Genomic DNA, 27,425 nt, shown 5'->3' with positions numbered 1-27,425 from the left:
ACCACAAAAGCGTGGGTTTATTTCTGGGCTCTCTGTTCCATTCCATTGAACTTCCTTTTGCATTTGTTTTTTTGCCAGTACCATGCTGTTAGATTACTATAGTAGTATAGTTTGTAGCATGGTTTGGTATCAGGTTTGTTCTTTCTCAAGATTGGTCTCCAAGTTTGTTCTTTCTCAAGATTGTTGAGGCTATTTGGAGTCACTTGTGGTTCTATATAAATTTTTGCAGTATTTGTTCTAGTTCTGTGAGATATGCTATTGGTATCTTGATAGGAATTGTGTTGAACCTATAGATTGCTTTGTGTAGTATGGACATTTTAATGATCTTAATTCTTCCTATCCATGAACATGGTATATGCTTCCACATATTTGTATTTTCTTCAGGTTTTTTTTTTTTTCTTCAGCATCTTGTAAATCTATGAGTACAGGTCTTTTACATCCTTGGCTAAATTTATTCCTGGGCATTTTAATTTTTTCATGCACTTATAAATGGGGTTGTTTTCTTAGTTTCCCTTTCTGCTAATTCACTATTGGAGTATAAAAATGCAATTGGTTTTTGGATATTTATTTTATATCCTACTACTTTACTAAATTCACTTATCAGCTCTTGTAATTTTTGGTGGAGTCTTTAGGATTCTCTACATACAGTATCATGTCATCTGCAAGTAGTGACAGTTTTACTTCCTCCTTTCCCATTTGGATGCCTTTTACTGCTTCTTGCCTGGTTGCTGCGGCCAGGACTTCCGGAGCTCTGTTGAATAAGAGGTGGAAGCGGACATCCCTGTCTTGTTCCTGATCTTAAGGGAAACGCCGTTTCTGCCCGTTGAGTATGCTGTTGGCGGTGGGTGGGTTTGTCACATGTGGCCTTTGTCACATTGAGGTTTGCCTCCTATAGTCCCACTCTGCTGAGAGTTTTCATCATAAATCAGTGCCGGCTTTTATCAAATGCTTTTTCTGCATCTATTGATATGATCATGTGATTTTTAGCTTTCATTTTGTTTATGTGGTGTATCACCTTTATTGATTTTTGTATATTGTACCAACATTGATTGCATCCCTGGAATAAATCCCAGTTGATCATGGTGTATGATCTTTTTAATGTCTCACTGGATGTGGTTTGCTAATATTTTGTTGAAGATTTCAGCATATATGTTAGTCTGGGATAGTGGCCTGTAATTTTCTTTGTAGTGCCTTTATCAGGTGTTGGAATTAGGATAATGCTAACCTTGTAAAATGAGCTGGGGAGCCTTCCTGCTCTTGAATTGTTTAGAATGGTTTGAGAAGGAGAGGTGCTAGTTCTTCTTTTGGATGTTTGATAAAATTTGCTTGTGAGGCTGTGCAGTTCAGGACCTTTGTTTGCCGGGAGCTTTTTGATTATTGCTTCAGTTTCACTAGTTGAAATAAGTCTATCGTGGTCCTTTTTTAAACCATGGAAGCGCCGCAAGCGGCTGCGCCGCGGGCGCACAGCGAGCCTGGGGCTGTGCTGCGTTGGCTCTCAGGACGCCCACGGGGCAAGGGAGTAGGGGACAAGCAGGGTGGGCCTGGCTTGTATTCATTTTGCCCGACGTGACATTCGGAGGAAGGGCGGGGTTGAGCGAGCGCGACGCGGGTCAGATGAGCCGGTGAAATGACACGGCCGTGGCGGGCGCGGCCACAGGCCTTGCGGCTGTGTTCAAGCTGCGCGAGGTGCGGGCTTATTTCACGCAATGCTACCTATCACCAGGGCCCCCCGGAGCCGCGGCAGCGGAGCGGCGTGGCGATCGATAAAGCTGGGTGCGGTGAGCGCTCGCCTCGGCGCTCGCCTCTGTCGACATGCAGGCTGTGGCGCGGGGCAGCGGGCGTTCTGTGCCCACGGTGCGCACACACGCGGTTACCGTGTGCCTTCCTGTGCGTGTATGCACCATGTTTGTATGTGGGTGTGCGCGGTGCACAGCATATGTACACAGCTGGCCTCTGAGGCTGCTGACCCGGGGAACGCCCCCGGGAATGAACCCACAGCCCGCGCCTGGAGGCGGTTCGCTGCGGGCACCCGAGCCCCCTCGCTGACGCCGTGGCCGCCCCGCCCCGGGGAGCTCCAGCCTCAGCTGGGGGATGGCGGCCGCCTCTCAGGCAGCCGGCTCCCGCGCGTCCTTCACATCCTGTGGGGTCCCAGTTTTTGTAACCCAGGTGGTGGTAGTTTTAACAAGTCAGCCCACGCTAACTGCCAACTTCTTTGGCTGGACAGACTCGGACGGGCTTTAGCAAGCGAAGAGATGACACATCAAAGAACATGTTGACGAATCCCTTCCCTGTCTGAGAGTGTGTTCCGGAGCAGAGTCAGACACACTGGAGGCGTTTAAAATAGCTGCCCTGTGTGGCCACAAGTGTGTTGCGGGCACTCTCTGCCCCACGCGCCACTCTCTGCCCCACGCGCCGCAGGCAGGCAGGTGAGCTCCGCGGGCGGGGTGCCTGGGGGGAGCTCCTGGATCGCGGGGATGGCTGTGTCGGGAATGTGCTGGCGTGACGCTCTGCCTTTATTTATTACTTGCTGCTAATGGGACCATCTTTTAACTTTCCTAAACAAATAATTTACTTGTAAAGCCTCAGACTGAATTTTTTTTTTTTTTTTTTGGTGAAATAGTTGTGGTGAGCTAATTTATTTTCCAACTTTAACGCATCAGCATTTTATAGATCCGAATTTCACAATGCAAGGATGATTGCTACGTACAATTTGCAAAATTGTGATTAGGCAGCCCTTGCTTTGAGTTAGTGCTCCCTAATTCACAAAGGCTTCCCAGAATAGTCGGCACAAAATTCAGTTTGCAAATTGCAGGGCAGAGTTTCAGAGGGCAGTTAAAAGAATGGAGTCCTAAGGGTTTTATCTATATTTATATCTCTTGTTAAACCAAACTCTTATGTAAATGTTACAATCTGTAAATAACTAGCAGGGCTGCCTCCTTCCAGGCAGGGTTGTGTCTCCATTTCTGAGATTTAGCAAAATTATTAACTGGCCGAGGGGACGAAGATGCAGGCACATCCGGAACGAGCTAGTCAACGGCAGCCGGTATCTTCAGCGGTCCGCGCACGGGTCTTTGGGGGCTCGCAAGTGAGGGGACCTTGCTGCTCGCAGTCGCGTTTCTCACGCATTAAAAGGAAATAAAATCGCAAAAGGCCCTGCCCTTTCGTGGCGTTCCGGAGAAAAGAGCGGACGCAGCCCGGCCCGCGCCCCCTTTGCACCGCGTTAATGTCTCCGAACGCCTCACAGGCCTGCGGGCAGTCGCGGTGGCCCGTCCTTCTCTGCCACTGGGCGGGAGGCGGGGCCTGGCTCCCGCCGGAGCTGCTGGCACCCCGCGCCCTGACATCTGTTCTTCTCCAAACGCGTCACCCACCTCGATGAGATGGAGTTCAGGGACCGACACTGGCCTGAAGGGGACAGGAAGGACGTTTAAAAATAACACTGAGCCTAGCTGGGTGGCTGGGCTGGCTGGAGCGTGGTCCCGCGCGCCAGAAGGTTGCAGGTTCAATTCCCGGTCAGGGTGTGCGTCTGGGTTGTGGATTCGATCCCCTGTCGGGGTGCGTACGGGAGGCAACCGGTTGATGTTCCTCCCTCACGTCGATGTTTCTCTCTCTCTTCCTTCCTCTCTCTCTAAAAGCAAAGAATAAAATGTCCTTGGATGAGAGGGGGAAAAAAACCGGACGTGACAGCAGCCGTCAGTCTCTGGTAGTTTATTTTCTTTTGAATCTATTCCGATAACTCAGAGAGACTTTCACTGTGTTTAATCTGTGAATTAAAGTGAATTAGCAGCTTCTTATTTTTAAATACAAGAATAGTAGACTCATTCTAGTCCGTTTTAATCACAGCCTTCGGGCTCTGTTCATAAGGAATGTTCTCGGCCTTTCTCAGAGAGAGCACGCAATACGCTTCTCCCGAGCAAACGACGCCTTCTCCGCTCATTAGGTCTCCTTTCACCCCCCGGTTCCCAGGCAGACGCACGTGATGTCTCAGGATCAGGACCCCCAGGAGCGGGGGGTAGGGGGGCGCAGAGGTGGGCTGGGCCTGGTGTCTCTGAAGCGCTCCGGGCCCCGCAGGTGAAGTGGTGGGCGCGCGCATAGCACCGGGGGAATCGGGGTCCAGGGGCGAATGAGGGGCTCCCCTCCCCAGCATGGGCCACCCGCACAACCCCCAGACCACCTCCTCCGCTGGACGGCGTTCAGTGCTCCCCTGCACTTGGGCTGCAGCAGAGCCAGGGCCTGTGACTCACTGCGGGCAGCACAGGCCAGCTGCCGACAGAGGCGTGCTCCACGCCACCCGTGTGACGTGTGTAGAGTGCCTGGTGTGTGTCACCTGCTGGGAGGATGGTGACAGCAAATGCAGGGACGACCCTGTCCCCGGAGCCTTTCTCAAGTGACACAGGCTCAGGCTTGGGCCAGCTCCCATGGCGCGGAGAGGCTGGGCACACCGGGCCTTCCCAGGCAGGTCCAGTCCGAGGACACCAGCCTCCACCTGCCGCGGGGCGGCCACGGGCGCCTGCTTCTCCCCTCGCCTCCTCTCCAGCCCGCCCTCCGCCAGGCCCGCCACCTCTCCAGGGCTCGCGCTGCCGGGAGAGCCTGCGGTCTGCAAACGCTTCCCTCCGCACTTCTGCAGTTCAAAGCTACCAATGTGTCCTGGTCCAGCACCCCGTTTAGAAACTGAGGAGGTGGGGACAGATGCACCACGACCCCACAGACCCCCGTCTAGACCTGACCGCGCTCACCTTCCGGTCAGTTCCCTTGTCTGCCTTCTCCACCTCTCGCTGTGTCTGATCCTGCCCCGAGCTCTGCAGTCGCATCCCCGCATCCCGCGATCTGCGCTGGGCCCGGTTTCCATGAGGCTGACGGGTTCCCGCGTGGCTGATGGGTTCCCCTGCGGCTGATCTGTTCCCAGGGGGCCGATCACGACCTGCCTCCCAGCCGCTGTTCCCGTGGACGGACACGCACCCCCCTGCCTCACTGTCCCGTTTATTGGTGACGCTGGCATTGTCTCCTGGCGTTCTGTAACAGGAGCACTTCCCGGAGGAGCACCTTTGCGCAGCAGAGGCCTCTGCCCCGTGGCGGGGCATCTGCCAGGCTGGGCCCCCTGAGCGGCGGCCCCTCGGCCTTCCTCCCGGTCCCTCCGCCGCGGCCCGGTGAGGGGAGGTCGGCGCCCTTCTCGCCGCATCCGATCCAGGCTTGGTGGGCAGACTGCCTGATGTTTTGCGAGCTCCCAGTGGGCGTTTGGGGCGGTGTCTTGTGTGAGGCCCGGGAAGCCATGAGCCCTGCGCTGGCCGCTGCATACAACCGCTCCCACCTCACACAACCCGGGTCCCATCTGCGCCCCCGTATTCCCAGGTGGGGCTCAGGCTGCAGGTCAGCGCTGGGGGCTGACACCCTCTCCTGGGTCCGGCCTGGCTGAGACCACCTGCTTCAGTTCTTCCCTCTCATCCGGCTTCGGGCCGCTGAGAGCCGCGGGCACCTGCCGGGAGGGACTTGCTGGGGCTCACAGCCTTCAGTCTCCCCAGGGCTCCAGGAGGCGCAGAGCATCGGGACAGGCACGTGTCCCTCAAGTCCTCTCTCCCCACTGATCGAAAAATGAGAAGCAAAGGCAGGAGTCTGGGGCCCCGGACACCCCAGCCCCCTCCTGGGTCCACGCCCAGCACCCCACAATCTTCCCGGTCGCCCAGACTGCTCCCCAGGGCCCATGGCCACCCCGCCGAGCTGGGGGTCCTAGTGGCGTGGCCACCTCTGCGGGGGGAGCTTGGCCAGTAGCTCCAGGTCGATCTGCACCTCGGATGCTTATGGAGGGGGACAGACGAGGCGGGGACGTCGGTCCTGTCTGCGGGGCCCCAGACCTGCCCGCTCCCCTCTCCCTGCTCCCCGTCCTCCGCAGGGCCCACCCCTCAGTCCAGCGACCCCTCCCGCCTCCCGGGTGCATCTGGATCTTTCTGGAGCTGCTAATTCACCCACAATCAATAATTTTATTCTCTTAAAGACGTGAGAGAGTATTTCTCAGAGTGTGCGCGGAGAGGGGAAGGCACAGCGTGTGTCGTTTCAGATGTGATGTGTCCTGGATTTAGAAGTGCTGAATGCTTCATTCCTGTTTAAAAAAATAAACACGCTTTCTCTGTCGGGCTTGGACCGGGAGGCTCTGCGATGAGTGCGCTCCGGGTCCCGGTCCCGGGGCCGGGCTGCGTGAGAAGGCAAGCCGGCCGGGGGTCTGCGTCCCCCTCCCCCGCTCGGGCGGCCAGAAGGTCCCCGCCACACCTGCCGGGGCTCTGCCGGGGCTTCCGGCCTCCGCCCCCGCTTCCAGGGGTTCCCTGCCCTGGCTGCCGCGCAGCCCCGGCGCGCCTCGCCCTGCCCTCTTCCTCCCACGCGAGTGCCCCTCCCGTTCCCTGTTTACCCACCTCCGCCTGCCGCTCGATCTGCCTGACCACGTCCCACCCACGTGGCCGCTCCTGCCCGTCGCTCTTCTGCCTCATTTACGCATCCGCTCCCTCGTCCACCCAGCCGCTCACCTGCCCTCAGAGTTTCTGGCTTTCCATCTGTCCATCCATCTCTCCATGAGTCCACCTGCCCATCCCTCCATCCCCCCACCCATCTGTCCCCTCACCCCTCCCTCCCTCCCCCGTGTCCTGAGCATCTGAACGGCGGCGCGCGCTGGCGAGCCTCGCGGTGCCTGTCCTTGTGTCCTAGTGGGAGATGGGAGCAAGGGTGTCACTGGCAGTAAGGACAGCCATCCCCCCTCCTTCAGCCAGGTCAGAGCCCCGGGGTCCTGGTGTCTCGCCCACAGACGCGGGCCCCCGCCAGCCCTTCCCGAGGAGCCGGAGCTGACTCGCCCCGCGCGGCCAGCCGTGCGCGGACGTCCCTGGTGACCCCGTGGGCGGTTTCTCGGGCGTGGGGAAGGCGCCCAGGGAGGGAAGCCCATCTGCCCACGGCCACGTTGTTCTGATTCAGCCCCACCAGCTCCCTGGCCGGGGGAACCTGCCAGCCGCATTACTTCTGGTGCCAGGGTCCGTGTCTCCCTGGTCCCCGGGGGACAGCAGGGGACGCGGCAGTGGGGACATCTGGTGACAGAGTGAACAGGTGCCCCGCTCCCTTCTTTGCCCTCTGGGGCTCCGGCTTCAGGCTGCTCCTGGACAGAAGACGGCTCTACTTGGAGGTGCCCTGCGTGTGGCTCTGACGTCAGCCCCCGCCCGCCGTGAGGGCGACTCTCACTCAGCCTGGACACGCCACCGGGGTGTGGGCATCTGGGAAGGGAGGCAGCAGGGGCCTGGCTGCCACACCGAGCTGCCAGCTGTGCGTGGGGCTCATCCAGCTGTCCCTTCGTGGACAGCGTGGGAGTGGGGACGCCCACGTGACCGCTCAGTGTCGGCGGCTCCAGGAAGCACGCGGGAGGGCGAGGCTGTGGATGGGGCCTGTCCTCGCTGACCGCGGGACCCCTCAGGCTGGACGCCCACCCCCTTCGAAGTGTCACTGTCCCCGCCCCGCGCTCCTGCCACAGAGCTCCCCGGCGGTGGCGGGGCGAGTGGACTCGGCGTCCCCGAAGCCCCGGCCTGACACGGCTTGTGGAGGCCGGTTCTGTGGTCCTTGGCCTGGGCGGACCTGGGGCCCAGGAACCCGGCCCCGTTAAAGGCCCCGCCCACCTGTCACGTGGGAGCAGTGTGGGCCCCGGCCGGCCCGCCCATTGGCTGCGTGGCTGCGGGGCCCGGCCGGCCCGCCCATTGGCTGCGTGGCCGTGCGGCCCCACCGCGCCTCGGGCGGCACATCCCGGACCCGGGACTGAGGGGCTGGCCGCTGTCGGCTGTGACTCCACGGTGCGCCTGGGGCCCCTCCCGCGCCTGCGGGCCGCCTGCCGGGTACCGGCGTCCCTTTGCTCAATCGCAGAGAGAAACGGAACGCGGGGTCACACACAAAGTCATGCGTGTATGCTTGTTTTTTACATGTGCAGTGTCCCTTGTTTACAGCCAAAATCCCCTGAAGATTAAAGCTTGAAAAAGATTGAATAGTGCTGGGGTCAGGCGGTGACTTGCTACACACCAGCAAGCGGGCAGTGCTGGGGACAGTGGCCTTTTTAAAGAGGCTCAGTGAGGAGGGGTCGGTGGGGGGCCGACCCCCCTGGGAGGGACGGGGCGCCGAGGTCCCGCTGTGGAGCTGGGGCGCAGTGGGGCGCGGAGGCTGGGGCTGGGGCAGAGCTGGGGTGGCGGCAGGCGAGGCGGCGCTCGGGGACTGCGGGCGACCTCGGCGGTCACCGCACACACCTCGTCAAGACCGGCTGGCACGTCCCTTTGGCCTCTTCTAGGGAATCCTCTCAGATTTGGTCGCCGACAGCCATCTGAGCAGACAGGCACGGGTGAGAGGTGCTCTCCGGGCGGGTGGCGGCGGCCGGGTGGCAGATGGGGACCACCGTCGCTGGCGCGCCCGGGCGGGGGTTCTGCTGCTCCCAGAGCCCTGGGAAGACGGACCTTTTTATCAACTGGGAAACTTTTTTTTAAAAAACCTTTCTTTCCTTCTGCTGTTGAGTCTCCCGCTCATTGCCCGCTTTTTGTTCAGGGGCGGGGCGCTGTTGGGGTTCAGGCAGGAGGGGCGCGTGTGCCCTGGCTGTGAGCCTGGGCTGGAGCACGGGCTCTCGGTGGCCCCCGGACTCGGGCGGGCCGTCCACTGTGCGGCCTGGGCCCGGCCTGGCCCCGGCCTGGCCCGAGACCAGGGCAGCCCAGCCCTCCGGCCCCGCGGGGGTCCAGGCTCTGCCCCGCGCGCACTTAACTTTGAGGAAAGCGGGGTGTTTTCCAGGCCTGCGTTTGATTTTCACTTATAATTATATCCACACAAGTCTTCCATTTGGAATTTTGAATTGGAGACACATGAGCCCGGCTCCGCACGTGAAAAGATCAGCGACAAGAGTCACGTGGCCTCTGTGTGCCCTAACCACCCCCAGCGCGCGCAGGCTCTGCCGGGAAGCCACACCTGCGCGGGGTGCCGGCCCCCTTCGGCGGGGGCGGCTCTCGGGGGCTGAGGTGCCTCTGGGTCCGCGTCCGCGTGCCCCGCCGCCGTGAGGCGGGCTTGCTTTCCGGGCTTCTCGGCACACTGGCGCCTCCCAGCCTCTGGCCTCGTCTCTGAAGGGCGGAATTAGGGACCCTCATGACCTGAGAGGGCAGGGCCAGGTGCCTTATACCGCCTGGCGCCCTCCCCCGGCGCAGAGGGTAGAGTCACAGCCAGCCGGGCGTCTTGTGCCCAGCGACATGGACGCACAGGACGGCCCAGCCCCTTGAGCCCCCATGGCTGGCGCGCGCCGGCCACCTTCTGTGTGCCCGCCCCTCCTCACTCCGTGCGGGTGGCGTGGGACCTGCGTGGCGGGGTCGTGTGGGCGAAGCGCAGCGAGGCATGGGGTGGGCCTGGCACGGTGGGCGCTGTCTCTGTGTGATCTGTCTGGGGAGCCCGGCGCCGGGTCTGCACTGCGTGTGCTGGCCGCTCCGCCCCTCGTCGCGGGCCACCCGGGACACTGCGAGGCTTTGCCTGGCCGTCCACGCAGCCTCAGCTCAGGGCCCAGTTCCGCGGACCCAGTCCGTGAAGCCGGCCGTTCTTCGTGCCCCGTGTGAGGGTAAGATGAAGGTCCATCAGCTGCTTCTGCCCCACAGGACGGAGACCCCGGCTGGGTCCCGCGCATGCTGACGGGAAGGCCCCTGCGTGGCCAGAGGTGTGGAGGGAGGGTCTCCTTTTGGGTTTCCTGGCCGCTCTGGGAGCCAGCATGGCCAGGCGTCGGGCGTGCTTCGGATCTCGTTTGGTGGCCTTTAAAAATGATAGGCCACGGAGGGTTCTCAGGAATAATCGCGTTCTTCTGATCCCGCGCCCCCGCCCCCACACTGGACGCGGTCAGAGTGAGAAAGGACCGCTAGGGCCGTCGAGGGGAGGCGTTGACGCGAGGGCCCGTGTTGGGTCTTCGGGCGCTCTCCCGAGTCGGCGTCTGCAGGCAGGTGGCCTCTCCTGGAGAGGCGCGGTGCGTGGCGGGTGGACGGGGCCTCTTGCAGACACGCACCTGTCCTCGGCCACCCCGAGCGGAGCGTGGAGGCTGCGGAGCACAGGACCACAGAACAGAGCCTCATTCAGCAAAGTCCAAGGGGACGGGCCGTCAGCTCTGGGGAAGACTTGCGCTTCCTAGGAATGTGGTCCTGCTTGCTGAAAACATATCCCTCACGCCGAAAACACGCATAATCCCAGGCCAGCTTGGCCCTTCAGAGTAAAAATATGCTTCGCTGGAATTTTGGAGGTGGGGGCGGGGACTGGAGGTGGGGAGGGATCTATTTCAAGCCCGTTCCACCAAACGTGCGCGCGTTCACGGACAGAAACGCTAAGGCAGGAGGGTCAGCCGGGTTCCGCTCCGTGGGGTGGGGCCGGCGGCCACAGTGAGTCAGCTGGAAAGGAGGTGGGTCCGCGGCGTCGAAGAGAACACCGCACGCAGGACCCCGCAGCGTCGAAGAGAACACCGCACGCAGGACCCCGCAGCGTCGAAGAGAACACCGCACGCAGGACCCCGCAGCGTCGAAGAGAACACCGCACGCAGGACCCCGCAGCGTCGAAGAGAACACCGCACGCAGGACCCCGCAGCGTCGAAGAGAACACCGCACGCAGGACCCCGCAGCGTCGAAGAGAACACCGCACTCAGGACCCCGCAGCGCGCTGGTGGAGCCGTGCTCAGGAGGGCCGGGGGTGCCGACAGGCGCTCTCAGGGCGTCCCCTGCTGTGCCCACCGCGGCACGCGTGACTGCTCAGCGCCTCGATGGGCCTGAGGGTCATGCCCACAGTTCCAGTAGAACCCGCACTTTTTAGAAACGGCGAGGGGCTGCCTCAGCAGGATGACTAGCTCCTGGGCAGAGCTGCCTGCGCTTCGGGGGGGACACTTTCTGCGACACTTCCGAGGAAAAATCAAAATTGGTGCGGGTGTTACTGAACTGTGCTACTTGATTTTTGAAAAATACTGATGGAGCAGAACGGGCTGAAATCGTGCAAAGTACTGTGTTTCTGTGGATGTTTTATAACCGCACGGCGTACATGAGATGCTGTGTTGGAACGTCCTTCTCTCGGGCTGGTGTCCCCTGGGCGCCCAGCGAAGCCCCTTCGGCTCCGTGGCTGTGACCGCTCCAGCGCCGCCAGCGCCGACGCCGAGTTCTCCGAGACGGGTAAATGCTGAGCGATGTGTTGCGCCCTTACTTTATCGTAACGCCCACCTGTTAACACCGACTGCACTCAGTCCGATCGTGTGTGCGTTTGCGACCAACAGAGTTCTGTTCACGTCGGTTTGGGGAGGAGCAGCTTGAACAGAGCTGGGTGGAAACACGCTCTTGAGGGGTCCAGGGTCTTGCACCGGCGTTTTGTGGGTACAAGCTGGGGTATTTTAGTTATTTTTAAAGAGTAAATGGAGTTTATTGATCATCAAAGTTTCCGCATTTAACGTTCTCTATTGGGTGCGTGAATTTTAAAAGAAACTTAAATTTTACCATTTCGACAGAGCCTCTGAACACATCGTATCTGATTTGAACGGTAGATGTGTACAAGGCAAGATATTTTTGCCTTTTTAGTATAAGAAGACCCTTTTTTATTCCCCTGCAGTCTGTGGATTTAAACCTCATAAGGTTTGGAGCTCAGAGCGGCTTATTTTGGTGAGAGCGTGGAAGAGGAAGTGGGAGAAGTCCCATGCATCTTGTCTGACGTGGGATAATGTCACATACATTGTGTCGGAAGGCACGGCGCACCCGGCGGCGGCCCCACCCCCACGGTGCCGGAACGGGGTCTTGCCGTCTTCGGGGCGGGCCCAGAAGCCGGGGGGCTCAAAGGACCCTTGACTTTGGCGCTGGGAGCCGGGTCTGGTTCAGTGTCTCGCTTCACCACCACAGGGGTCTGGAGAGGTGACACGGCCGCGTGGGCCTCGGGCCCCTGTTTCCGGGAGGCGCTCACACCTCACCTGGGCTCTGAGGCCGCGTGTGCGCAGTGGCCTGGGGGCTGTGCAGACCTGCCCGCCCTGGAGACGCCGCCCCTGGAGCCTGGGCCGTGTGGGGTCGGCACGGGTGGGAGCCGTGGGCTGCGTGCCCAGCCCCGGCCTGAGGGGCAGCGAGGCGCTGGCGGGAGCGCTGGGTCCCCAAAGGTGAGCCCCTGCTCCGTGTCCGACCGCGCTTCAGGCCCGGAGCTAGAGGTCCTGTCTCCTGCGTGTCTGTGGCGGGCCAGGGGCATCAGCACCAGCTCGCTGACGACAGCGCGCGAGGATGGTTTGATTTAGGACAAGTACTGGCTCTTGTCCGATGATTCTCCGTCCCTGTTACCCCCTGCCTGTTTCCGGTTGGCTCTCTCTGTCGAGGGCGGAGGACGGCTGGTGCCAGAAGCTCCGCGTGTCCCTGCGCTCCGAGGTCGGCGCCCCGGGGCACACGCTCCCTCTCCCCTTGAGTCTCTGTAGGTCTCCCAGACGGACTGGTTGACCAAGAGTGTCAAGGTCACGCGGCCGAACAGGCTGCACTCCACTTCCTTGCCCTTCTCGCCTCTGGCTACTCTGCTTCCACTCGGCCTTGGCCTCCGGCCCCAGCCACGCCTAGACCTGGGAGTGCCCGACTGGGACGTCCCTCGTCCTTCAGGCCCGGGCCAGGCGTCCCTCCTCAGAAAGGCCCTGCTCACGTGTCCGGCCCTCCCTGTCTCTCGCCGGTTTATTCCCTGTAACACGGGATCGCAGCCTATGATTATCCTACCGTCGCCTCTCCCCGTCTGTAGCTTTCTGCCCCAGGAGGGACAGGACCATGCACATCCTGCTCCACGTGAATGCCAGAGGCCGGCACGGTTGGTGCCCGAGATGCAGGGAGGACCCGGTGGGTACGGAAGCGTCCGCGGCCCAGGGGGCTCCCCTCTGGCTGGAGAGAAGGCCGCTGTCATCTCTAGAGGTCGGTGGCCTCCAGAGGGAGGTCTGGGGTGCCCAGGGGTCCCACCACCAGGGTGGCTCTGCCGGTGAGGTGAGCGGGGGACACGTGCGTCCAGGTGGGGCCCCCGACGCCAGCGTGGCCCCTTGTCCTCATCTTCTTCTCTGGTCCGGAGCTTCCTGCATCTTTCCCAAAGGCTGCAGGCCGCCCGGCCCTCCAGGGCGGCGTCCCTGTCTGCCTCTGACACTTGTCCCTTCAGGAGCTTCCCCCGACCTGACCGGACCTTGCCGGCACCCTCCGCCCGGCCTCTGAAGGGGACCTGTGGCGGCGCCCCAGGAAGAGCCCGCCCGCCGGGGCCCCCGGGACTGGCCACAGGCGTCCTGCCAGCCAGTGCTCCGTGTCTGTGTGTCACACCCTTGTCACCCGAGTGACATGTTTATTTAACTGATGGCTGCTGTCCTCATTAGGGCCTCATTGTGGAGCCTGAAAGAGTGATTATTTTTGCTGATATTCCTTTTCTGCAAAGATGATTTAAAAAAAAAACAACAACCCACCACTTCTTTGCTGTGCTGTGAATCCTTAACGAGGACGGTTAAATTTACCCCCGACACAGCAGCGCCCAGAGCCCCGGCAGGTGGAGGTGGGAAGGCTCAGGCTGCGGGTCTGGGTGTGCCTGGCGGCCACGGCAGGTGGCCGAGCCTCTGAGACGGCCAGGCCGGAGCCTGGGGGCAGCTGGGTAAGAGGCTCCTGGCCAATGGGAAGGGAGCGCTTGGGGTTCCGGAGCACCCTCTTGCCGTTACGAGGGGATTCCTAATTCTGGCGGCTTCGGCATCGATCATGGCGTCCCAGTGGGACCCGAGGCCGGACGGTCCTTGGGGAGGGACGGGGAGTGGTGACAGGAACGCACGTGCCAGCCCCAGAATCCAGCGTCCTCGGGTGGGATGCAGTTCAGGTCCCATGTGGCAGGCAAGCGTCGCCTCTTCCCAGGTGGGGACAGGGCCCCTGAGCATGGTGGCAGACGTGGCCAGGGGGCGGGTTTAGCACAGGTGGGTGGGGAGGAAGGGCCGCAGGACGCGGCTGTGGGTCCCGGAATCAGCTGTGCGACTTTGGCCACGTCCGGGACCTGTTGGAGCCTTGGTTTCCTCGCCGCTGTCTCGGGGGCCGTCCGGGAGCCAAGTAAAATATCGGTGCGCGTCGGGCGCTCGGCAGTGTGTTACGCCCGGAGTGGGGGCTGCTGCGACACCGTCCCCTCCGCCAGCGCCTGGTCCGGCCGGGCCGGCGATGCGGCCCCTCTGCTCCCCGAGGTCTGCGGGCTTCTGGAGGCCCGGCCCCTCCCCGCCTCTCGGCAGCCTGGCCCAGCCTCGCCCGGAGCTGCATTCCTGCCGGAGTGTCGGTCACCGCGCGGCACCGGCCCTGGCCCCCTTCCCAGCACCCGGCCGCCTCCTGGCCACCCCCTCCCTGGGAGTCCCCTGTTGAGAGGCCGTGAGCAGTGCCACTTCCTGTGTCACTGCCTGCCTGCCCCCGGCCCGGACAGATTCCTCCTGGCTGGAGCGGCCCCCAGGCGGTGCCTTTAAACGTTCCTGCCTCTTCCCTGGCCGCCGGGGCCGAGGGCGAGCATGCACGCTGTCACCGGCCCTGTCCAGCCGCTGCCCCCGTGGCTCCCCCGCCCCGCGCTGACTGTCCCCGCCAGGCCGGCCTCTCCCCATGCAGATTTGGGAAGAGCGCCGCGGGCAGGTTGGACGAGGGAGGAGGAGACCCCGCTGGACCCGTGGGCCGTCGGCACGTCCCGAGCTCTGTGTCCGGCACCGGTTTAGCCCCAAGCAGATTGTAGGGCAGGGCCCGCTGACAGGGGGCTGCCCCGAGGAGGTGCTCTCCGGGGGCATCTGTGTGCCACCCAGAAGGCGCTTGGCAAGCGTTTGCGGAGTGAACGAGCGACGAGTGAGCGAAGGCAGGGGCAGCTCGGGTGCCCGCAGGTGCGATGCCAGCAACGCGTCGGCGGCCCGGGTATGGGCTGCCCGCGGGTCCTGGGGCCCTGCTGGGGTGGGCAGGGGCGAGGGCGCGCAGGTTGCGGGGGAGGCAGGGGTGGGCTTGTGTGCTGGGACCCGCCGGGGGCCAACTCGGAGAGGCTGGCAGAGGCCGGAATCCAGGGTCCCCTCTGGAGAGCCCAGCTGTGACCTTCGATGTTATTTTAAGGTGGCGACTTTTTCATATTTAATTATGAATGAAATTGCATTGGACGACAGCAGCCGATGGCGGCGTGTGGTTATGCTGTGCGGGCTGTTTTCAGAATAGCTCGCCCCAAACTTCATCAGGGAGGAGTTCGAGGGAAGTGCAGGCTGACGCGGCCGTGTTTGTCCCGCCCCTGGCGTCCCGCCTCCCTCCGCGGCGGCGGGGGGACGCTCCTCCCTAGCCTTCCTCTGCTTTTTGAGTTGGCCCCCTTTCCTCGCGTTGGAACGGGGGCCCCCGGAGGTGAGACCCACGCGCCCCGGCCCGCAGCGCTGAGGAGCCAGGCCGGCCAGGGCTGGCACAGGGCACCCCCGCCAGGACGCTTGGCCTGCTGAGTTGGGCGCCTGAGCCGAGTGGCCGAGTCTCTGGACTTCTCCTAAATATGGTCCCTGTTTGTAGGAACTCTGCCGCCGCCTGCACGAATGAACCGTGGACTCCGGCCGGCCCCCTCCCCTCGCCGGGCCCAGCACGCACCCTCGGTATACCTGGGGTCAGCCTCCGTGAGAGGAGCACTTGGGCAGCAGCCACCGTGGACCCTGGTCAGCTTCCAGGGCCGGGACGGGCACGACACACCAGGGCCGGCCCCCCTCCTCTTCCGAAAGCCCGCTGCCCGTGCCGGCACAGGCAGAGGTGGCGGCCGGCAGTCTGTTCCTGGAGCGAGCTGGTCCCCGGCCGGGGGCGAGGACTCGCTGGCTCTGCTCTGCTCCCCGGGTGACCCCCAGGACCTGCCGGCCTCGCTGAGCCTGTTTTCTGCTGTCTGTCTGTGGGAATGAGGGGAATAATAGAAATTCAGTGCAATGACACATGAAATTTAAAGCGCACCGTGCCTGGCTGGGCGCCCCAGAAGAGCTGCGTAAGTGACGAGGGCTCTCTTGATGGTGGCGAGGGGGATGTGCGGCCTGGTGGCCAAGAGAAGCGGGTCCCGGTGTGATCACGTGACCAGAGCTCCCGTGCCTCAGTGTCCCCCGTCCGTAGGAGGGCAGTCCTGGCTGCGTGGCTCAGGGCAGCTGTGAGGGCCTCCGCGGGCCTGTGTGTGTGACCGGGGGCACCCCGGCTGACCTCGGAGAGCCCCTGTTTGTTTCCCAGGGGACGCGGGGACCCAGGGCCACGGCGGAGGGAGCAGGGCGCCCCGTGGCTCTGTCCCGGGCTCGCCCCTCCTCCGCCGGCCGCGAAGCTCTGTAGCTAAGTAACCCTGGCTGGCGCGAGGCTCTGACGCCGCGCCCGCGGGAGACGCACGCGCGCTGCCGCCTCCTCTGTGGGTGACAGCTGCTTCCAGGCAGACGCCTCCCCCATGCTCTGGAGCAGCAAAAAGAGGGGCGAGCGCCCCAGATTTAAATTTGGAATGTGCTCCGCATCGTGCCAGCCTCCAAGAGCTGGCGCGGCCCACGGGCTGGGGCTCTTTGGGGACGCTGGCCTTGCCGTGGGGCCTGGGGCCGGGGCGCGGCCCTCGAAGCCCCATCCGAACCCTCTCCTTGGGCCGCCCGCGTGGCGAGCGTGGCGCAGACGGAGACGCGCCGGGCAGCGTGCACACGTCCGCGGACGGGCGAGACGGCATCCTCCCGGCTGCCCGCTCCCGCTCAGGGCGCGCGGCCCAGGGCCTCCCACACCCCAGGCCGGCTTTCCCAGGGGTTCTACCGGTCCCTGGCCCACAGCGGGCCGCCCGCTCTGACCCCTGAGGCCACTTGTACAGGTGGACACCTGCACCCTGAGGTGAGGGTTGTCCTCCCCGGAGGGGCCTTGTGAGGCCTCTCCCCCCGGCTGTCAGCGGTCGGGGGGGCGCAGCCTGGGGTGCAGTGGAGGTTGTTGGGGAGGCGGGGGCGGGCCACTGGCGCTGCTTCTGCTGCCCTCAGCGCTCTCTGCCTCCCCTGGACACTGGTGCGTGGCCCCGCCCCGGGTCCCCACAGCGGCCAGCCGGATGACCCTACGCGAGGAGGTCGCCCGGGGAAGGCGGGCCGCCACGCTGCTCCACGCCAGCCCCGGGGTGTCTGCTCTCCGGGGGGCGGGGGGCACGTGGGGACCTGCTCAGACCTGGCCAGGGGCCGACCTGCCATGCCCCCCGACCCTGAGCAGCCCGAGCCCCTGCGGCCCCACCTCTTGGGGAGCAGGGCCCGGGAAGCCCATGCCCGAGGTCACGTTGGCTGTGATTCCTCAGCAGTGCCTCCGGGGGCCAGAACACAGGCTTCGGGGCGGCCCCGAGGCCACACCCGGAGCCACAGGCCGTCCCTAATGGGTGATGGCAGAGGCTCTGCTCCTCCCCGCGGTGCCGCTGCGTCTGGACCAAACTTCCAGGTGGAGGGTGGTTTTCCTGCGTGTCTGAGGGTCTCTCCACCTGCTCAGGCCCCCCACCCCCCGGCCTGGGCTCCGAGCAGAGGGAAACGCGGTTTCCCAATGGCCGTGGCCTCAGACCTGCCCGTGTGCACAGAGCTGGGCCGAGCGCCTTCCTTCGAACGCCGTGTGCTGCCTGTTTCAACCGGCACAGACAAGGCCCTGGAGACAGCACTGTGAGGAAGGAAGGGCACGTCGAGGCCGAAGATGCACAGTCGCCAGAGGCCCCCGGCGACCGCACGGCGACGCGCTCCCTCCCCGTAGGCCTCGGAAGGGCCCCTCCTCAGCAGGCCTGGGCGTCCCGGTCCCCGCCGGCCCCGCGGCCTCCCTTCGCCCGCGGCCCATGTCAGGAAGACGCCGGGAAAAATCCCAGCACTGGAGACGCGGCCTTTGTTTTTGCAGGCTGTGACCCGGCCCTCTCTTTAGCAGGCCACGGTTCAGCACGCTGGCACTCAGCAGCGGCGGTGCGGTGGAAAAATCGTAAAGCAGATGGGAGCTTTGCGTTTTTGTTTAGTTTTTAAGAGCAGTTTTTATAACATCGCTTAAAACCATTCTGATGCCTTGCACTGTTTACACTCGAAGCTTTGTAGCAAAGATGTTTACAGTATGGAGGATGTCTTAAGCTATTTTATAGTTATGATATTTAGATAATTGGCAAGAAAAAAATAGTTTGTTGAGATTCAGTGATGTTGGTAATCGCGAAATAACTTATGAGTCTCAATAAATATGTCCAGTTCGGTGGAAAGTACAAACTCAGTTAAAACAAAACAACACAAGAGGGAATATCTTCTCAGTGAAATCATTTCCTTTTCTTAATCAAAAGATGACAGGCAAGGCCTTCGGACTCCCATCTGCACGGCACCCCGGCCCGCGACGCCCCCGGGTGAGCGGCAGCTGCGGGCCCGCCATCGCCGAGCCGCCAGGACTGAGCTTCGGCCGCGGCGGCCCACCTCCAGCCCGCCCGCGCCCCCGCCCCTTGCTGGGCAGGCATATATTTTTTTTTTAATGTCAAAGAATTTATGCAGAGCAAGGAGTTGGAACTCTTTTTTTTTTTTAACTGCCCCAAAATGGCATTAATCAAAAACAATAACTCCTTTTAACTTTTCTAAGTGCTCGGAAGGCAAGTACGAAATAAGCTGTGTGTGGGCCGCAAATGTGGAGAACGCAAACATTTCACAATAAACATGTTTAAATGAAAGTCCTGGCAAGATGGCCTGGAAGATAGGACATGCGGGGTCAATTAATGCACACCCATAAAAATAAACCTCACTTTCAAGATTTGACCAATAAAAATCATTAGCATATTTGGATCGGATGCCTTTGTGTGCACAGCGAGCTTCTCCACAGCGAGCTGTCCTCCCAACGCCTGCAGACAGACTCCAGTTTAAGTTCGGACGCCCTTCTCCCCTCTGTTTGCTTCCAATACAGCGATACGGTGATTTATTCAGGTTTTATCTCTTCTACCTGCAATTGATCTACTGGTGATGGGATTAAATTTATCATTTTCGATGTATACCTCATAGGTAGATAGCCAGAAAAATGTTTAGTTGCGTAAAAATTCCTATTGTTTGCTTACAACACACAGTGTTTGATTTTCACTATAATCAAATTACTAGAGCGTATTATTTTTACTCCAAGATGTTTATTTTTTTGCTATCTTAAATTGAATCATTTTGGCCTATTCACGAATGCTATCTTAAAACACACACACGCGCACGCGCTCACACACACACACACACACACACACACACACTCTTCCCTGAAATCATCCATTCCAACAAATGTTGACTTAGGTTGTGGATTATGCGGTACTCCGAGGTTCTGCTAAATTAGAAATCACATCGTTTTCCCAGCCTAATTACAGGAGAGACGATTCTGGCTTTGCCTTGTGCCTTTTGTACAGGAAGAGACGTCCTGCTACAAAGGCCTCCTCCGTGTGGAGCCGACGGCAAGCCAGGCCCGTTTTAAAAGAACTGGGCTTGGAATTCACCAAGTCAGGAGTTAACTTGTAGCGAGGGAGACCGTGCAATTCGGCACCTCCGATAATGCGGCATTTCAGATCCTTATGAAAATAAAAACAGGCTGACGAAAATTATTGAGGAGAAAACTCCAGCTCGAGTTTAATTTTACCCAACTTTATTGGCAGCTTATTTTGAACTAATGTGCAATAAAGTTGCCAAGCAGCACAATAGAAAGAAATGAGAAAAATTGTGTTTTGTTGTGCTCCTAGTCTGTTGGTTTTAATAAAGAGTGTGGCAGAGTAAACACCTGAATAGCTGATGTGGGTTTTGGGGAGGTCGCTCGCCCGTGTCCGCTGGGATGAGACCACGTGCCATCCCCCGGCCCCCGGGGAAGCCCTTCCATGGCAGCATCGCCCCAGCTCACCGGGGAGCGAGACCAGTGCCCACTCCGGAGCAAGTGCCTTTCCCATGAATGTTTCTGGAAAAAGCGCGTGTGAGTCCGGGATCCAGCACTTTGTAAACACGCTGCGCCCTCGTCCCCTCATGGTATACCCGAGACTCAACATCGCCTATTTTAGAGAGTGTGTGTTTACAGCCCCAAAATGAGCCGCTCTGTGTGGGGGGGCGCTGGGAGGGGGGTGTTTGTCCCGAAGCCACACCTAGTGATCCCCGGGGCGGGGGCATTCCCCATGAGACCTACCCCGCTCTGGGTCCCGAGGCCACTGAGCTCCTCGGTCCCCCGCCCCCCGGACCAGGGGCTGGGCCTAGGGTGCCCCCAGCCCCCGCCCTGGGAGCCTTCCCAGAGGCGGTGCCCCTCTGGAGACGGGGTGGGGGCAGCGGCGCGCACAGAGGCCTGCTGACCGGTCCCAGGTGACCCCGGGCCTTTGGGCAGCGGGATTAATACTCGATGCTCCCGCAACGGAGAAGGGCCAGCGTTTCCGTCTGACCCCGAGGGGAGCTCCTTCCCTGTGGAGCCCGCGGTGCAGGTCGGCGCCGGGGGTGGGCCCAGCGGTGGCGGCGTGGGGAGACACGCCTGTGCTGGGAGAGGCCCTGCCGCTCCACCCGAGGAAGGCGGCGCACCGCCGCCCCGAGAGGGTCTCGCCCGCCGGGCGCCGGGCGGGACGCTGGGAGCCAGGGCGCCGGTCACCCCGCAGGCGCAGCACATGCGCGGACACCGTTTCTGCTCCTTTCCAGGTAACGCGTGGAGGTGATGGGGGGTCCGAGCACAGGCTGAGGGGCAGGAGGACGGGAGCCAGGGCCGGGCTGAGAGTGGGTGCTGGGGCACGGTCATGCCCGTCCCAGGCGCCAGGCAGGGGACCTGGCGCGCCGCCTCGCAGCCCTCCTCTGTGCCCACGCTGCCCCTCCCGCCCTGGGAGCTGCGTGCTGAGCGAGCCCCTCCCCGGGCCACGCGCTCGCCAGCGCGGGCTTGGCGTGGCCTCAGGGCCCGAGCTCCCTGTGGCCGGGCGGTCACTTGGAGACCTCGGATTCAGCCCCTGGGGTAGATGGAACAGGCTCGGGGGAAAGACAGTGAGAGGGGCGGAGCTGGGCCAGGGCCAGGGCCAGGCTGCTGAGCCTTCGCTCGTGACCTTGGCCCCAGGTCACTCTGCAAGTCTCGTTGCGGCCCCATCCTGTGAGGGACGCGTGTGAGATGGCTGCTCTTGATTGCTCCTCCTGCTGGGTTATCTTTTCATATAGAAACAGCAGCAACAGCTATGTGCGAGGCGTGCTATCTCATCCAACTAATTAATCATTAATTAATGAGCTCAATTAATTAATCATTAATTAATGCACTCAATTTAATTGATTTTTGCGACAACTTTATGGGGTAGGTACTACTGTCCTCCCCATTTTACTGATGAGGAGACTGGGGTTCAGACAGGCGGTTTGGGGCTCGGGTCCACACTCAGACGCGGGGCGAGGGCTCCGCCCAGACCACGCCCCCAAAGCCTGTTCCACACCGTCTCCCCTCCGCGCTCGGACGTGCCTTCAGATTCAACATGGCTGAGCCTCCTCTCTGATACAGTTAGGTATCGATTTTCCCCACTTAGACGGGAGAATAAATATTGTTTTTTATTGAAGTCTTTGTTATATAAGATTTCTATTTGAACCCCATTGATTTCAGGAAATCCGTGAGCCCATTTTAAGAAAAATCATAACCAGCTAATGGCACCCGGGTAAGCAGGTACGGCAATAAGGTGCGGGTGCCCTCCACGCACGGGACGAACATTTGGGCCGCAGGGTCCTTGGCCTCATCCGGGGGGGGGGGAAACGGGAAGTGGAGACCGTTCAGATGCACCCTCGCCCTCCTCCCGGGAGATGCTCTGTAGCGGTGTCTCTGGCAGTGTGTTCCCAGGAGAGCCTGAGCTCTCGGTCTTCCTGACCGGGGCCCGAGGCGGCCCGAGGCGCGGGCAGCCGTGGTCTTTCCTGGGGGTCGTGCCTGGGCCTCGGCCTGCCCCCGTCCCGGGGACCGGCCTGCAGCCTGGAACCGCGGGCAGAGGTGGGGCCAGAGAGCAGGCACTCCCGGGGCTGGAGGACAGCCCGTGTGGGACGGCGTCGGGCCGGTTCCGGCGGCCTGCGGGCTGACCGGGCGGCGGTGGGCGCCCTGGGGTTGGCACACTGCCGCGCAGCCTGCCAGGCATCTAGGATGCGTCCCTCTTGGCCACAATCCACGGGTTCTCGGACTGGCTTCTGTGGGCCCCGGGGGGTTGCGAGGAGATCCTTCGGGAGCCGAGAGAAGCGGGCGCCGGGGCTCCCCTCTGCAGCTCTGGCTGTGGAAACAGGGCCCTCGCCCTTCGGGAGGGGCTGCTGGAAAACGCTGCAAACCCGTGGATCTCCATTCCGTTCCTGGTTCTGGAGCCGGGAAACCAAATTCCAGAGAAAAGGAACCCCGAAGGTCCAGTCTGGACGGTCTTTGTAAACAGAAGATGCCTCTCTGGGGACGGGTTGGCGGTGGAGCCTGGCAGAGGAAATAAAACCCACGCTTGCAGGGGGTTGTGAGGGTCCCTGTGCCCAGTCCCCGCTCTCAGGCAGCCTGGCCGCCACGCACCCGGTAGAGCGGGATGTCCACTCGGTAGAGATGGACGTCCACCTGGGAGGAAGCTGTCCACGGGCAGAGGACCTGGAGCCAGAGGTATCGGGCGGCGGTGGCTGCTAGTCGCGGCTGCCGGTTGACTGGGGACTGGGCCCCAGCCCCCGAGCTCAGCGCCGTGAGACACGGGACCTCTGTTCTGAAAGAGAAGAGACGGTGGGCCTCCTGGTGAGGATGGAACTTTGCAGTGTCAGCGCCGGAGCCTCCTGGGCTCTGGCCTCGGACCCGTGCCACCACCGGCGGGGACCCCCGCCTCCCAGGGCGGGTCTGCCGGCGTCCAGCGGGCGCGGGGCCGCGGCAGAGCCGGGTGTCGGGGTCCTCCCGTCCTGTCGGAGGCTCCGGCCGGAGGCGGCAGCGCCCGTCCACCTGCTCCTGCGGCGGCGAGTGTTTGGGCAGAACCCTGCCGGCCGCACCGCAGGGATCCCTGGGGGTCCGTGTCCTCTGAGACGTGGAAGGAAGCCGAGCGCGGGCGACCGGACGTTGGAGAACAACCGAGACCTTACTCGCCGTTTCTTCTGGTGTCCCTGCCGCCAGCCCGCAGGTGGGCACGCTGTAGACCGGTGTGCCCTCGCCCCTGAGAAGGGCCGGCGGTGTCCTGCCACGCGTGCCCAGGCGCTGGTTCGTTCACCCGGGAGCTCTGCAGCTGCCCGTTCGTCCGTGGACGCGTTGCCTTTTTAACTGGTTCAACCCGCACTCTCCCTTCACCCACCCGTTCGCGCCTGCCTTCGTGCGCCCAGTTACTCATCTCTGCGTTCACTGTGCGCCTGCTGGTTTGTTTATTTCACTCGTTCACAACAAAACACTCTGACATTCATTAAAGCCTCAGGAGAAAGGCGAAGGAGCTTGACCGCAACCCTGGTCGGCTCCCGCGTCGTCGCCGGTGGGGACACATGACAGTGGACAGACAGGGCCAGGGTCCCTGAGGGACGGGTATCGGCCTGTGACAGCTCAGGCCAGATCCGCCTGCTGTGACGGGGGGACCCCAGCGTCGCCGTGGGCCTGGTGCTCCCCATTGCCTGAGCACGCGTGGGGCCCCAGGCCTCCTCAGGGAGTCTCGAGGTCCCGATTCGTTCTTGGGTTGCTCCCACGGGAAGCAGCAGACATCAAGGGCAGGGGCCCGGGCTGCAGGTGACAGGGTGGGAAGCGGGGACCGTGTGTCACCCTGACGCGGGAGGGGCAGCCGCGGTGTGGGCAGGAGATGCAGGGACCGGCGTGAGGAGGATAAAAAACCGCCAAGGGTCACTCAGAACTGGCGCTCCCTTCCCTTCCCCCGCTGAAGAGCGCCCCCATTTTCTGTGTATGATCGCGGTCGCCGATCACGTGAGAGACGGGCGGGCCGCGCCGTGGGGCGGGCCTCAGCGCCGAGGCTCTGTGCGTGCGACACAGAAGCCAGGCCACCCTGTCCCGGGCGAGGCGCGGCACCTGCCGCTCAGACGCGGGCGCTGGGGAAGGCCTGCTCCACCCCCCGCGCGTGGACTAGAAGCTCCCTTGCGTCGAGCGCTGCGCCGGGGTCAGGGACGAGGCTGGAGGGCTACCGCCCGGCCCTCCTGAGGTTTGTTCAGACGGCGGCTGGCCTGGCGCTCGCCTTCCCGCTTGGGCGGACCCCGCGCGCACCTCTGTGCCCGTCGGGCTGCAAGGCTGCGTGTGAGGGCCTGGCTGCACGGCCCGTCCCACGGCAGAGCCTGGTCACGTGGTCTCCCTCCCGCAGCTGCCGGCTCCGACGTCCGGCCTTGGCCGCTCCGTGGAGGCGGCCTGGAGGCCACCGGACGCTCCTCCCGCCCTCCTGTGTGCTCTGGGTCACCTCCCCGCAGGGAACCCCACTCGGGCGGCCTGCCTACCTGCGCGCCAGGGCGCCGCCCACAGGGCATGTCAGCTCACGGCCAATCCCAACAGTTCTCGCTGCGCCCCCGTCCGGGAGGGGACCGGAGCGCGCGCTTGAGCAGGGCCACGGGCCGGGGAGACGCCAGGCGCGCTCCCCTCCGGCCCCGCGTCCGCCCTCGCGCCCAGGCGCCCTGTGGTTGCCGCCTCACGTGACCGAACAGACGCCGCCGTGAACGCGCAGGGCAGCCCGCAGGGTGGCGGCCGTGGTATTAATTTCTCTTCTGGTTTATCTGTGAAGGAGTCCACCATATAAATCACTCGAAGCCACCAAGACAGAAAGGGAAATGTCATGTCCAAATGGAGAAGTCGTGTGCGTTCCCGTTAAAATCGAAGAGCGCGCGGCCAGTCCGAGGCTCCCGCTGCGGGGGCAGGACATTGCGCGAGCCTCGCTTTAGGAGGCGCGGCGCGCTCAGGGGGCCAGCCTCCCCTCCGCCGTCCGGAAGGCGCCGGCCCCGGCCGGCCGCACGTGCCGCTCGGAGGCCCGGCGCCTGCCGGACAGTCCCCTCCGGACGCCATTTTTCACGACCTGTTTAATTAACAACCGTTTTTGACCTGGACTTGTTATAAGAGTTGCTATTCTCTCCTGCTAAATTACGTCTAATGAACATATTTGCATGTTATCAGATATAGCAATATATCATTTCAAATTTCGGCGTTTAAGCCTGCATCACTCAAAACAGCTTTTGTGGATTAGTAAGCAGGTGAAATCAAAAATCTCATTTCATATCTGACATTAATAACTTTCAGGGGGAATGAGCATTGGCATTTATGCCTGGACCGGGATCGAGCCTCATGTCCTAGAAACACAAGGGCAGCAGACGAACCTCCTCTCCAGATAGGAAAATAAATCATGCATAATGCAGAATTTCTACCTTACATGTTAATTAATGTGTGCAATCAATTACTGATGTTACAATATGAGCAAGAAACTGGTGGGGAATGGGGTAATAAAAAATACCTATAGATTTATCTGCTTCTTTTTTCTATTTAAACAAATAGTCTTCAAGCCTGTGAATGCCGTGCTGAGACATGCTCTGAATAATAAGCATCATAAAATCTAATCAGATTTATAAGAGGAATTGATTGTTGTGGCAGGAGGAGAGGGTGGAAAATAAGCTGGAATTTAAGTGTTAATTTTTATGCTAATCCACAGTGGCTTCATATGAAGCAATTTTGTTCTGTGCCACAAATATAAAATTGTCCCTTGCAGAGAAATGTCAGCTTGCTAGACCTGAAAGCAGTAATTTATTAGGTATGTTTCTATTAGTATGTGTCACTGTTGTTAGCAGGCTATACACACAATGGTGCTTCATACTTATCCTCCAAGTCTCCGAATGTTGCGGCTCAGTGGCTGGAACGCGGGGCATTAATACATTATCATATGCGGGGTGGTCCGTGCCCTGTGGACAAAAGGCTATTTAATACAATTTAATGTCATTCTGAGAAGAAGTGGAAAAATAAAGACGGGGAATAAAATGGCATCTGTGTGTTTCCCAGTGCACTCATGCACGAGCCCTCCGTTTAAGAGGTATGACATTTCTGCCAAGAAGAAGAATAAAACTGGGCCATTTTTCCTAACCTGTTCCCCGCTGCAGTATTTTCTAAATGCTATTAAGTGATCGATTTACACGGCCCCGTGATGATGTCATCCGTAAGCAGGGGAATGCAGGAGACAGCAAAATCTTCGTGACTGTGACCTTGTTTCAGGGTCCTCCGGACCCGGTCGGCTTCGCTCCCGGGATATGGTTTCCAAGAATGTACTTTCTGGACGATATCGAGCCACCGGGTAGTGAATTAATAGAGTTAAGGGTTCTGATGCAATTCACATATAGGTCAATTACATGCGCCAACATCTGCTGTCACCGCTATTTGCATGCGGCATTCATATGTTAATGACGTCTCTTTTTACTCAAGTCATATATTTAAAAAACAAGATTTGCATATCAGTTTGGATCGGTGTATGATAAGCAATGTATCATTTTCTCCTTCCCGGGCGGGGGCGATTCTTAAGAACGGCACCCTGAGTGGCGGCTGCTATATTTGAGCAGGGCTCCGATGCATACGAGGAGCCCTTCGGTGGGGACGCTTCCATTCGAAAGCCGCTTACGGCTTTATAAATCAATAATGACACAGATGGACTGGTGATAATCTATTTAGAATGCCTGGTAGCAAATATTGTTGCACAGATGATTAGAGTGGTAACTGTTTCAGCGCGGAGCCTCTTCTCCCTTTGCAAATGGTAAGTGTGAACCAAAAAAAAGGAAAAAGCCAAAGAAAGGAAAGTGCTCACACCCGGACTTAGTGTCCGGGTATCTTCGTGCTGGGTCCGAGTTGCAAAGGCGAGAACATGGTGGGAAGAACAAAGAGGCTTCCCGCTCCTGCCAATATAATCATATCAATCCCCGCTTCTTAACAAAACAGGACCTCTTAATGGAATTGTGTCTTCAGGTGTAAATAGCATTAAAAGCCGCTTCTCCTCTCCTTTTTGCCCCGGTACAGCGCAAGGAGGGAGAAAATAAAGTGGAGGTTGTCAGAAGTGGCAGCTGCTTGGAATCCTGATAAATATAAGCTTTTATTGATCTGATGAAAATGAAAGATCCCAGCGCTAGGCGGTATTTAGCTTCTTGTCTGCGGCGCATCACCCATGGCCTTGCGTGGGGATAGACTTTCACTCTCGCACACCGGCTTTGATTTCATCTTTAACCTTTTCCGTTGAATTTCCTTGACCTCTGCGCATTGCTGTGATTCCGTGAATTTGTTACATTTCGCTTTACATCGTTTCCTTCTCTATTTTCTTTTGCGATAGGGACCCCGGGGCGCCTGCCTGGCAATCTGTCAGTGCCTGGACCAGCTGCTTCCTCTCTGGGCCCCTCTCACCAGACCGACACCCCTGTGGACAGTATGCAGTTAACCTGCTAAGGTAAGTCTTCCGATGCCAGGGCTCGGTGCCCCGGACGCACCTCCGTGCGTGCGGGTCTGTCACACTGAGCCACCGCAAATTCCACGCCGACAGCGCCCTCCCTCCTGCTCCCGCGGGGGCTTCCTCCCAGCTCCCAGCTC

At 60.7% G+C, this 27,425-nt stretch overlaps 1 protein-coding gene across 1 annotated transcript in view; it reads left to right on the top strand.

Annotated features, from left to right (window-relative positions):
- ZNF536 (zinc finger protein 536) overlaps positions 1-27,425 on the top strand; it is a 277,569-nt gene that overhangs the window by 24,963 nt on the left and 225,181 nt on the right. The window contains exon 2 of the mRNA XM_054570232.1: positions 27,172-27,285. The gene's annotated coding sequence lies outside the window, so the exon portion shown is untranslated. The remainder of the gene's footprint in view (positions 1-27,171; positions 27,286-27,425) is intronic.

Source organism: Pteronotus mesoamericanus, unplaced genomic scaffold (assembly GCF_021234165.1).
Source record: "Pteronotus mesoamericanus isolate MK-2021 breed Mesoamerican mustached bat unplaced genomic scaffold, CSHL_Meso_final contig_202, whole genome shotgun sequence".
Classification (NCBI taxonomy): Eukaryota; Metazoa; Chordata; class Mammalia; order Chiroptera; family Mormoopidae; genus Pteronotus; species Pteronotus mesoamericanus.
Note: the sequence above shows the minus strand (reverse complement) of the source record. Positions and strands in the feature narration are given on the sequence as shown.